This window comes from Myotis lucifugus, unplaced genomic scaffold (genome assembly GCF_000147115.1).
Source record: "Myotis lucifugus unplaced genomic scaffold, Myoluc2.0 scaffold_414, whole genome shotgun sequence".
In the NCBI taxonomy this organism is placed as follows: domain Eukaryota; kingdom Metazoa; phylum Chordata; class Mammalia; order Chiroptera; family Vespertilionidae; genus Myotis; species Myotis lucifugus.
In genome coordinates this window covers 840,924-852,092 of record NW_005871462.1, presented here as the reverse complement: position 1 = coordinate 852,092, position 11,169 = coordinate 840,924, and the positions used below count along the sequence as shown (strand labels likewise).

Below are 11,169 nucleotides of genomic sequence, written 5' to 3'. Positions count from 1 at the left end.
GAAATATCTACATGAGAGAGACATTAACTGGTGCCTCTTACATGGGCCCGGACTGGGGTCAGGGATCAAACCTGCAGCCCAGTTACACACTCTTGGCTGGGAATCGAACCCAGGACCCTGAGGTGAATGGGCTGATGCTCTAACCCCTGAGGGAAGCCGGCCAGGGACCTCCTTTATCTCTTTAACTGCTTGTTACCACTGCTTTTGAGAAGGAGAGGTGGCATTTCTGTAGTTTTTGTAGAGGAGGGTCTCATGATGTTACAAGCCCTCATTTTCTTTAGAGAGGATGGCTTTGGTGTGTTGAATGCCAATAACATTGTCAGCGCTAAGAGATCTTTCTATAGCAGCTCTGCCCAGGTCTTTTTTTTGACTGCCTCTGGAAATAGCCTAGGAAAGGAAACCAAATACAAAGAAAGCACAATTAAAAAATAAAAGGGTTCCAACCTTTAAAAAAAGCATCATTGAGAGCCACACGTTCAGACTCCTTTACATAGTGTATAGTTCCTGCCCCTTTGGGTAGCTGAGGTCTACACTGCCAGGTTCTGTGGATGCCTGTTTCTGCAAATTCACTAAAGGAAGTCCCTTAAGGCTATAATTCGATTGCCAGAGCACGGGAATTTAGAATTATTTAAATGTTGGGTTCTCAATGATGGCAAGGAACAGTATCTGTTGCCTGAACATTTGTTCCATAAGCATATACTAAACAGACACTTGGGCAAAATCAGTGAGCTATTCAAATTCTATCCACTCTTCACTAGTTACTATCTACTCCAAGCAAACTGTAATGAATGGGCATGTGCTGAACTTCACTGGAAGGTAGGGAAGGTCTAATGACTGAAGTATCATAAGGACCTATTTCACTTGCACGTTAATTATGGTAGAAACACATCTTATTCTAAAGTGCCACCACGGTACCACAGACAGTGTCTGTGTTAAAAGTGTCCATTTCAGTTGTGAATAATTTTGTTGTATTCTCACCAGAATTCATAAGCCACAAATATTGCTTTATCCCATGTTCTTTACCATTTCCATTAAAACACCATGTACTCTCTACAGCCAGTATTTGAAAGACACACTATACATTCTACATATAGGTCCCTCAGGTTAGTCGCTAATATTCTGCCTAATAAACTCATGGGACTGAACTGTGAAATGAATTTGCAAACTAATTTACGAGTGGGAAGTGGATTATGTTTGTCAACATGATTAGTTATACAATTATAAGAAATATGTGGTTAAAAGAAAGGGTAGGAGGCTACATGGAAAACCATTAACAGATTAAATGTGATTTACAATATTCTGAATTAGGGTCAGAGAAGAGATGTAGAATTTTTTAATAACGAGGGATTCTGTATAAACCATATAGCACCAGCAATATGAAGCAAAAGGGTTCAGAAGCTCTTCTTTAATGTGTTAATTTTAAAAAGCTTTCCATTGTCCTAATCATCGCTTCATAGAATTTGTCAACAGATGTTGGTTCAGGGAACAGACAGAAAACTCCACTTAGTGACTCCACAGCCTTACCTCTGTGCTCTGTGCTCTTTCTTTGCAAAGATTTTTAACTAGAGCAAGCGGGTTGTTTTCATGGGCTAAGTATCGAAGGTCAAAGTAATATTTGGCATAGAGACTGGCAGGAACAGTAGTATCATAGTCAATGTAACTTAAAAAATGCATTTCTATCTCATTCCTAGGGGAGGAGGAGGAGACAAAACCAACATAGAACATTTTAGTCATCTGGGCTACCTTCAAAAACGTCACTCTGAGCTACGAGGATGACTCTAAATTATGTTTTGAAACAAGTAAAGGTTACCCAGCTGTACTAAGACTCTAACCATCAAACCAGGTGCAGCTCTTTGAGGTCCCTCCTGCATCCCAGCACTTGGAGTTGGGAGGAGTGTGAAGGGGTGACCGCCCCCTTTTGCTCTCCTGCTGCTGACTTGGGGGCTCAGAGTCCCTTGAGTGCGGCTGTGGATTCGTGCTCCTGGCTCACTGACCAGAGCCCGCTGTAGTGTTCAGATGAAAGGAGTGATGTATGCTGCTTCTTGGCCCTAAAAAACTTGCAGGCATTTTCACCAGGCTCATCACAGGCAGGGGCTTGTGGAAGTAGAGAAGTACCCACAAATGAAGCGGGCACATCACCACTGCAGCGAAGGGATCCATGGGAAGCCACCACTACTATCTGAGGGGGCAACACTCTTGAGGCAACAAGGATTCATCGAAAATAAATAAATAAATATTCTATCTAATAATAGACAAACATGGTAATTGACCATACCTTCACCATGCCTCCCATTGGCTAATCAGAGCAATATGCAAATTAACTGCCAACAAAGATGGTGGCTAATTTGCATACTGCAGGCAGATCCCGCTGCACCGCCCCACCTGGGGCTGGCGGCAGCGCGATCCCGAGCCGCCAGCCGCCCCAGTGCAAGATCCTGACCTGCTGTGTGTAGGGTGGGGTGGGCAGGGCGGGGCGGGCAGCAGCACATCTGAGCGGCCACCCTCCCCAGCGTGGGATCCGGGCCTGCCATCTGTGACCGGGGGAGACGGGGCAGACACCGCGGGATTGGGCGTGCGATCTGCCACCAGGGGAGCGGGCCTAAGCCAGCAGGTGTTTATCTCCCGAGGGGTCCCAGACTGTGAGAGGGCACAGTTTGGGCTGAGGGCCCCCCCCACCAGTGCACAAATTTTTGTGCACCGGGCTTCTAGTTCTATAATAAAAGCATAATAAGCAAATCAACCCATGTGATTGGTGGGGGAAGGGAGACCCACTATCGCTCCACAGAGGGAGGCCCAGGCCACCCATCGGCAGGTCAATCAATCCAGGGGCTCCATGGTCACCCCAAAGAGGGAGGCCCAGGCCAATGATCTGCAGGCTGCAGTGGGTGGGTGGGGCCTCCCTCTTCAGAGTGATCTCGGAGCTCCCAGACTGTGAGAGGGCGCAGGCCGGGCTGAGGGACCCCCGCCCCTCCCGAGTGCACAAGTTTTGTGCCCCAGGCCTCTAGTAAATAAATAAATAAATACATAAATAAATAAATAGGCCACATTTGATGGGAAAGGAAATCCCTCCCCCACCCAGTGCATGGGACTAACAGCAGAGGACAAAAGGGAAGTTTCTGTTCACCTTAATCCTCCTGACAGGACAGGCTGCACTTTTTAAACTATGAAAAGCAGAAACAGGAAACATAGATGACCTGGCTGGACTAAGCCCCCTTTAGGACTGGACCTCTGATGGGCACCGAGTCAGACTCCACCCGTGTTCTCCCACGTGGGGCTGCGTCCTGCCCTGCTCAGCACCCCTGCCCCTGCCCGAGCAGAGGGGAGCCTGCCCACAGGGGTGAGTTCAATAAAGTGCGAAAGGAAATTTGGGAGTAGTGCTTTGCTATGTGACAGACTCTTGTCATTTGCTGAATAAATAAATATAAAATTAGAGTAAATGTTCTACTTGCACAGCACTCCTGTGATAGAGTTAATTCTATAAAAATGACAAACACCAGAACAATCATGAGAGAGGCTTAAATTCTAACAAACCTGTTTTCTTAGTTTAAAGCTTTAATATGTTACCCACTGGACAGGTCGATGAAAGTGGATGTTCTCCTGTATGGAGAGCGGTCAGAATCGGAGCCGATAGGAGGTTTTTTTATTTGTTGAACTTTAAACCCAACAGAACCTATTTCCAAATTATTTTCCTATTCTTATGGCTATAAGCCTATAGACACATAAATCAGATCATGTTTTGATAATCAGCTAATCAGGACTTATTTCCAACAGAAATAAATAAAATTTACTATCCCTTCTATGTTTCCTCCAGTACTATCTTTTAATTGTGTACAAACACAGCCCCTTCATAGGATTAACAGAGGTCTATTAATAGATCTTTAATCATGGAAGAAAGGCATGCATATAGAACATACACCTTCTGTTTATTTGTATTTCTTTATTCATTTAAAAACATATTTTTATTGATTTCTGAGAGGAAGGAAGAGGGAGAGAGAGAAACATCAATGATGAGAGAGAATCATTGACCAGCTGCCTCCTTTGCGCCCCCCACTGGGGATTGAACCCACAACCCGAGCATGTGCCCTTGACAGGAATTGAACCTGGGACCCTTCAGTCTGCAGGCTGATGTTCTATCTACTGAGCCAAACCGGCTAACAAGGGACCACTTGGAAGCCAATCAATGATTCTCTCTCATCATTGATGTTTCTATCTATGTCTCTCCCTTCCTCTCTGAAATCAATTAAAAAAAAAGAAAGAAAGAAAGCTACGAAGACAGTTACTGTACTGTTGTTCTGGTAGTTAGCTTGTAAAATGTTTGTAAAAAAAAAAAACACCCAGAGAAACGCACTTCAAATTACCATGCACACTTTACAAAAACACATCAAGACCAACTAATTAATGACGAGGAATATGAATTGGTATATGAAAGGTGGATAGAAAGAAGTATGTAATTTTATGCCTATTTCAGTTCTCTGCACAATGTAACCTTTAAAAATATTTCTTAACATGTAAACTTTAGGGGGGAATGAGGTATGGGAAAATGGTTAGGAAGTTTACCAAAAGCTTACAAACTCACATGTCCTCGACTGTAATGATGTTGTTGATGAGCTGGCAGTAGGGCACATCCCACAGAGCCTGTTTGTCCCACAACTCATAGGCAACAGTAGCAGCTCCCAAAAGCATTCTTTTCCAATTAATGGGACACACATCAATAGTTACATGCTGCCTAACCCTTTCCAGGTAAATCTGCACAAAAGGAGATCGCGTAAGGGCCATGATAACAACTGTTGGAAAGGACAGATTTCATCCCTTTTTGAAATTCCCTTTTTTTTGTTTTGTTTTGTTACTCTTCCCCTGAGGATATTTTCCCATTGATTTTTATTTTATTTATTTTATTTTTTCCATTGATTTTTAGAGAGAGTGGAAGGGAGGGAGGGAAGGGAGGGAGGGGGGTGGTGGCAGAGAGAGAGAGAGAGAGAGAGAGAGGCACGGGGAGAAAAACATCCATATGAGAGACACACATTGATTGGTTGCCACCGCCCTTGCCTATCTGGGACAGGGAATGGAGCCTGCCAGCCAGGTAAGTGCCCTTGACCAGGAATGGAACCTGTGACCTGTTAGTGAGCGGGCTGATGCTCTAACTCCTGAGCCACATAGGCCAGTGTTAAAGACCTTTTATACTTAGGTTCTACAGACACTGCTTGGCCAGCCAAAGCCAGAGGCCATGCCATAGTTGTAAACCAGATACTTCTGTGGCCTACTTTGTCCATGTGAACTTTCAGCCCAATTTTTGGTCACATGTTAGGAAAGGCCGTCCTGAAGCAATGCATCGGGCTATTATTACCTTTCCTCTTGTAAAGGGAGCATAGAGAGGCCCAGTACCGATTTGTTGTTCAACAAATACTTGAGTGCCCACCAGGTGCAATGCTTCCTGCTTGGCTTGTATTTATATGTGATCTCACATACACTGGAATATGCAAATCCCTGGTGGTGCCGGAATTATGTCTATCTCTTCACAGTCACTAGCCCTTTTGTGGCACAAGCTGGAGATAAAAACTGGTGCCCGAGGTCGCCTCCCAGTAGCTGATGTGGGGGCAGCAGGACAGGCAGTGCAAACAGGTGAGCTTCAGACTGGTCTGTGCACCTGCCCGTGTTCCTGTCTTAGTGCCTCTGTGAGGAACACGTGCAAACCAAGGACAGTCCTCCTCATGCCCCTCATGCTCACATCTCCACGATCATAGTGGGCACTGCGTCTCTGTCTCACATAATCTGAGGGGCACTCAATGCTGCTGGTCTCAAGGGGGTGACAGAGCTGCCAGGCTCTGTGTCCCTGGGGCTCCTCCTACCCTGCCAGGCAGCTGGGGAGGCTCATGATGCCTTTGACACGCACTCTATGTCTCCTCTACAAAGAACTGGGCGAGGTAACAGCCCAGTAGGTTGTAGAGCTAAGCTGTGATTTCTTGTTACTCAGAGCAGGCCTTTCAGAAGAGTGTATGAAACAAAAAGTTCAGTTTAAAAAGCGTGTTTACTGCCTGAAGATTTTTGACAGCAGAGATTTGCCAAACTCAACTGTGTTTTCAAAAACAAATGCTTATGGAACATGATGTGTTCTGAGGGAAATGCTGCACCCATTCCTCAAAACTCAGCATTCTCAGCTGTCCTAAGAAGGAGCTACCTGCAAGGTTCAACTCTAGTTGATGGGCATCATTAGAGGCCCTTGTTCAACACTGACCACCTCCCAACTTCCGTCCCCTTTACTGGCAGACTCAGTATGGGCCATTACTCCTTCGTTCATCCCACCTGCCCCCCCGTGTCAGTGGAATTGGGATTCTCTTCTCGCCGAAGCTGACCTTCTATCAGTGAAGTCGGCCCAGCCCACTTCTGCAGAACACGGTTCCACACTCGCCTCTTCTTGAAGCATCATCCGTCTGCCCAGATTCCCCCAATAGGAATGTGTTTACCTAGGTCCCCTCCTGCCACACCAAATCCCTAGAATGCGTCCTCTCATCTGGCTCAGGGTAAACGCCCTGATGCTGCTTCTCACCTCCCATTCTCTCCTTCACCCACTTTAGTCTGCCCCTGGCGCTGTCCCTCCACTGAAACGGCTATTGCTAAGGGCCTCAGAGCCTTCACAATACAAACAGAGCTCTTCATCTGCACTGCACACTCCCCAGCATAGAGGGCACGGCCACTTGCCTAGTTGCTGGGACCACAAACCTCCACTTGAGCCAGCCTGCTCCCATCTGCCAGCAAGTCTTGCCTCCCCTTCTCCGTGGGAACCTGACCACTTTCCAGTGCATTGGGCACCTCTCACCTGTATGACTCTCACTGACTCCTGACTTTACTGCCTCCACTCGGACTTCCAACAACAGTCTCTTCTCCCCAGGGAGCCAGAGTAGCCTCTTTCCTTAAGAGCACTTCACCCCCAACTCAATGTCTGACGAAGGTTTCCCATCAGTCAAATCTAATGTAACTTTTCCCCATGGCCTGCAAGCCTCCAGGCCTATGAGATAGGGTACTGCCCGTGTGTGACCTCATCTTCTTTCCTCATCCCACACTCTGACCACACGGCCACACCGCACTGTTCCCTGAACACTCCAACCCTGTGCCCGTCTCAGCAGCGTGCCTCAGCCCCTGCCCACAATGCCAGAGCTCATCTTCCTCAGCTCAGCCAGTCACGGTTCCAATGTTTCCTCTTTAAAGAGGCTCTTCTGACCTTTCTGCCGAAAAGAGTAAACCCCTGTGGTCACCGCATCACTTCATCCTGCTTTATCTTCTTGGTGCTCACACCACCTGAAGTGTTCATCTCTTTAAAAACACTCATTAAAAAACTACCTATGTCTTCCCCACTAGAATATAAGCTCTTGTCTTCATGAATTTTGTTCTACCTGCTCTCCTAACCTCGGCGCAGACCTGGAAGGACTATGAGTACTGAAAGGAACAGGTCCCCGGAAGTGGCTAGAGTGATGGGAAAACCAGGAGAGAACCACCAAAGAGAAGCCCAGACAAGGGAGGTTCAAGAGAGTGTGGGGCAGCTGCTAAATGCTGCCAAGAGCTTGCTCAGCCCTCAGTATCCACGGGATCTTTGCTCTTTGCCGTTATTCTATCTCCTGCCACCTTTCATTCCCATGCTTTTTCTGCATGTGAACAGCTACTCTAACGTCCCTACCTCTCGCTCAGATTCTTGCTCTAATTCCATGTATTTCAACAATTAAGAGACCCTGCTTCTCCGCTGGCTCCCAGGAGCAAAGCTTAATGTGTCCACAAAAAACTGCCCCTCGTCCAACCCCGATGCTGCTCTCCCTCCTGTGTTACTTAGCTCTCCCCACGGAAGCACCACCCCTGCCTTTCCCCTGCAGGTGCTCAGTTCTCCAGAGGACGGCGGCTCCATGAGAAGGCCTGCGTCTCACCCAGTGCCCACTGAGGGTCTCTATTCAGAAGCACAGCTGCCTCTTCAAAGCTTTCCCTGGATGCTCAAGGGGAGGCACCGACCTAAGCGTTCTCTTCCCCCGACCCTGCAGCTGGCGTTCCCCTTCAGGCGTGCTGTGGGAGGAGTAACACATCCCCACCACCGCTCACTAGAATAGAACCTATTTCCAGTGACAAAATATGAACAGAGGGATTCTGTATGGATGACGCAAAAGTCCCTCCGCAGCTGTAGCTTAGCAGGCAACTAGCAAAGCCTTTTCCGGTGCTACTGGCTCTATTCCCTTGGGCGGCTTTGCAGGCAGGCCCCGGAGGACAGCAGGAATGGAGTAACACCCTTGATGGAAGGAACAGAGAACCTCGGGCTCTAGTTCCCATCAGGACACACATGAGAGCTGCTTGGGGAACACAGCCAGGGGCTCAGCTTAGTCCTACGCTGAGTCAGTTTGTCCCAAGGCCGGATGGTTTGTTACTGCCTCCATCCTCCCCGACAGCACACCTCGTGTGTGTGTGTGTGTGTGTGTGTGTGTGCATTGCATGTGCCTATGTCTCCTGTGGGTGGGGTGGGGTGGGGAGTTGGGGGAAGAAACCGAAATCTCCCCTCATGTCTTTAATAGCAATCGTTTGTGATGGATACAGCAATGGTAACACTTTCAATCCCAACGTCTATTTAGCCCCACTGTGTGTGGCTTACTCCCCTTCATAGCTTCTCTTAATAAAGTTCTGAGGATCATGTCGGGAACCTGCTTTGAAGTGCAAAGCAGACCATTGCCTGTGCACAGGACAGAGAAGCAGCCTCTGGAAGAGCTGTCTTACCAAGGTCACAATCGCACATTTAGCGGTGAGGTGTTCAGCTCTGAAAAGAGTACAGACAAATTTGTAGACACTCTTCAGTTCAGGGTCATGCCGAAAGTGGTTCTTTGTAATTACTTCATGCTGAAAAGAGAAAAAAGGCAATATACACTGAGTGGCCAGATTATTATGACCACCCCATCAGTACTTCGTTGGGCCACCTTTTGCCTTCAAACCTGCGGCAATTCTTTTTGGCATTGACTCCACGAGATGTTGAAAGGTGATGCGAGGAATCTGACACCATGCCTGATGAATAGCACTGTCCAGTTCTGTGAGATTTGATGGTTGTAGAACCAGCTACCTGATGTCTCTTTTAACTTCGTCCCACAAATGCTCAACTGGATTGAGATCTGGTGATTGTGGGGGCCACCTAAGCAAGGTAAAGTCTCCCTCATGTTCTTGAAACCACTCCTGCACAATACGAGCACGTGGCATGGCGCATTGTCTTGTTGGAAGAAGCCATCTCCATTGGGATATGCCATCAACATGATAGGATGAACCTGATCAGCTACGATACTTAGGTATGTTGTGCTATTCAGATGTTTATAATGAGCTGGCCCTCTAGCAACTTCAGCGGGAAATTATAGCTAATTTGCCTACAAACATCAGGTAGTCATAATAATCTGGCCACTCAGTGTAAGTACCCAGTGAAGGAAAATATACATAAGAACTCCCATGCTAGCAGCCTTCTACTTTGCCCACCTGTCCCTAAAATGATTTCGATTGGGTGACATATCTTTTAGTCTTTTTAAAAAATAATGACTCTTTTTTATTTTTTTATTTCAGAGAGGAAGGGAGAAGGAGAGCGAGATAGAAACATCAACAATGAGAGAGAATCTTTGATCAGCTGCCTCCTGCACACCCCTTACTGGGGATGGGACCCACAACCCAGGCATGTGCCCTTGACCGGAATTGAACCCGGAACCCTTCAGTCCGCAGGCCAGCGCTCTATCCACTGAGCCAAACCGGCTAGGGCTCTTTTAGTCTTTGAAGTATAAGCAATGGATCTTAAACAACACTGATTCTATACTCACCAGTTACAGTTACTGATACAGGCACAACCTGCATACAGTTATGTATGTTTCTCCCTCCCCCCGGCCCCCCCCCCCACAGAAGTCTACCGAAATGTAAATCATGTGTAGGCTCACAGGCATGTTGACCCCCAAGTCACTCTTCTCTGCAACCAGCTCTGAAAACACATGTTCATGTTCCTGTGACCCCGAGACTCTGGCTGTGCCGTGCTCCACAGGAGGCACCAGCTACCTGTCGCTGCAGAGCTTCAGAGCAGGGAAGTAGGAAATTCCTATCATTTTAATTGGTTTAAAATTTAAGTAGCTGTCTCAGTTTTTTCAAAGAGTCTTAACATACCTAAAGGTCTATTTACAGACGTTTATATTGTATGGTGCTCCTGAAATTTTTCTTTAAGAACGATGCACTTACTGATTTGGGGCACATCTACTCACTTTAGCTCCCTGACTATACAAAGCTGTGGCTCAGTTCTTACTGACGTGGCCCTCACACAGGACTCCCTTTGCAAAATCATTAGAGACAACATGCAGTGGGAAGAAGACTAAAAAGAAGATGCTTTTGACTTCAAGCTGGAGGGAGTCATTTTCTTCTAATAATTCATTTCAAAGCAGATCAGTATGAAATAAACACCACAGTATGAGAGACAAATAGAACCTCAATAAAACTGACACTTACTCTGAAGGGGTGCTTTTTCTCATCGAAAATAGCGGTGGTTTTATTTCCAACTCTATGAAACAAGAAGATGCATTTAAAAACCGTACTCAGGAAATGTTAGTATCTCAGTAACACATCATCTAGGAGTGAGAGGGGGTTCGGGGGGAAGCTTAACTTTCAACAAAGCAGTTTGACAAACTGACTCTGTAAGAGGGTTTCCTGACTTCTTTTTACTCAGTACATCAAACCCTGTGCAATGTTTTCTGCAATGACCAGCTAGCGTTGCCTTCAAAACCACTGACCCTCCCTGACAGGCAATGCTGGTAAACCAAATGTATTTCCATCCCTCCAGCTCACACTGGAACACACAAGAACACTTTATAAAGCAGTAGTGCTGGGCTACAATGTGTTTAGAATTTTAATTCATGTGGATATGACATTCATGTTTATTTCCTGTTTTTCCACTTGTTATTTTCCTGTATTACATTCTTATTGTGAATTTGTTCTTGTATCTGTTAAAAGTTTGAATTAAAATGGTGCCTTTCTATTTTAAAAGTGACCAGTCTTTTGACTGAAATATTCTCTGCACTAAAACACTCTGCTCATTGGAACAAGTGAGCTCTGCAGGCCACCGGGGTTAGGTTCCCCCTCCACCATTTCTCAGGAGGCCCATGCGGTCAACACTAATGCTACAGGAATATTGAGGCA

The 11,169-nt window shown here is 46.5% G+C and overlaps 1 pseudogene; it reads right to left on the bottom strand.

Annotated features, from left to right (window-relative positions):
- Positions 1 to 258: 258 nt before the first annotated feature.
- Positions 259 to 11,169, bottom strand: part of LOC102440128 — a 47,226-nt pseudogene continuing 36,315 nt past the window's right edge.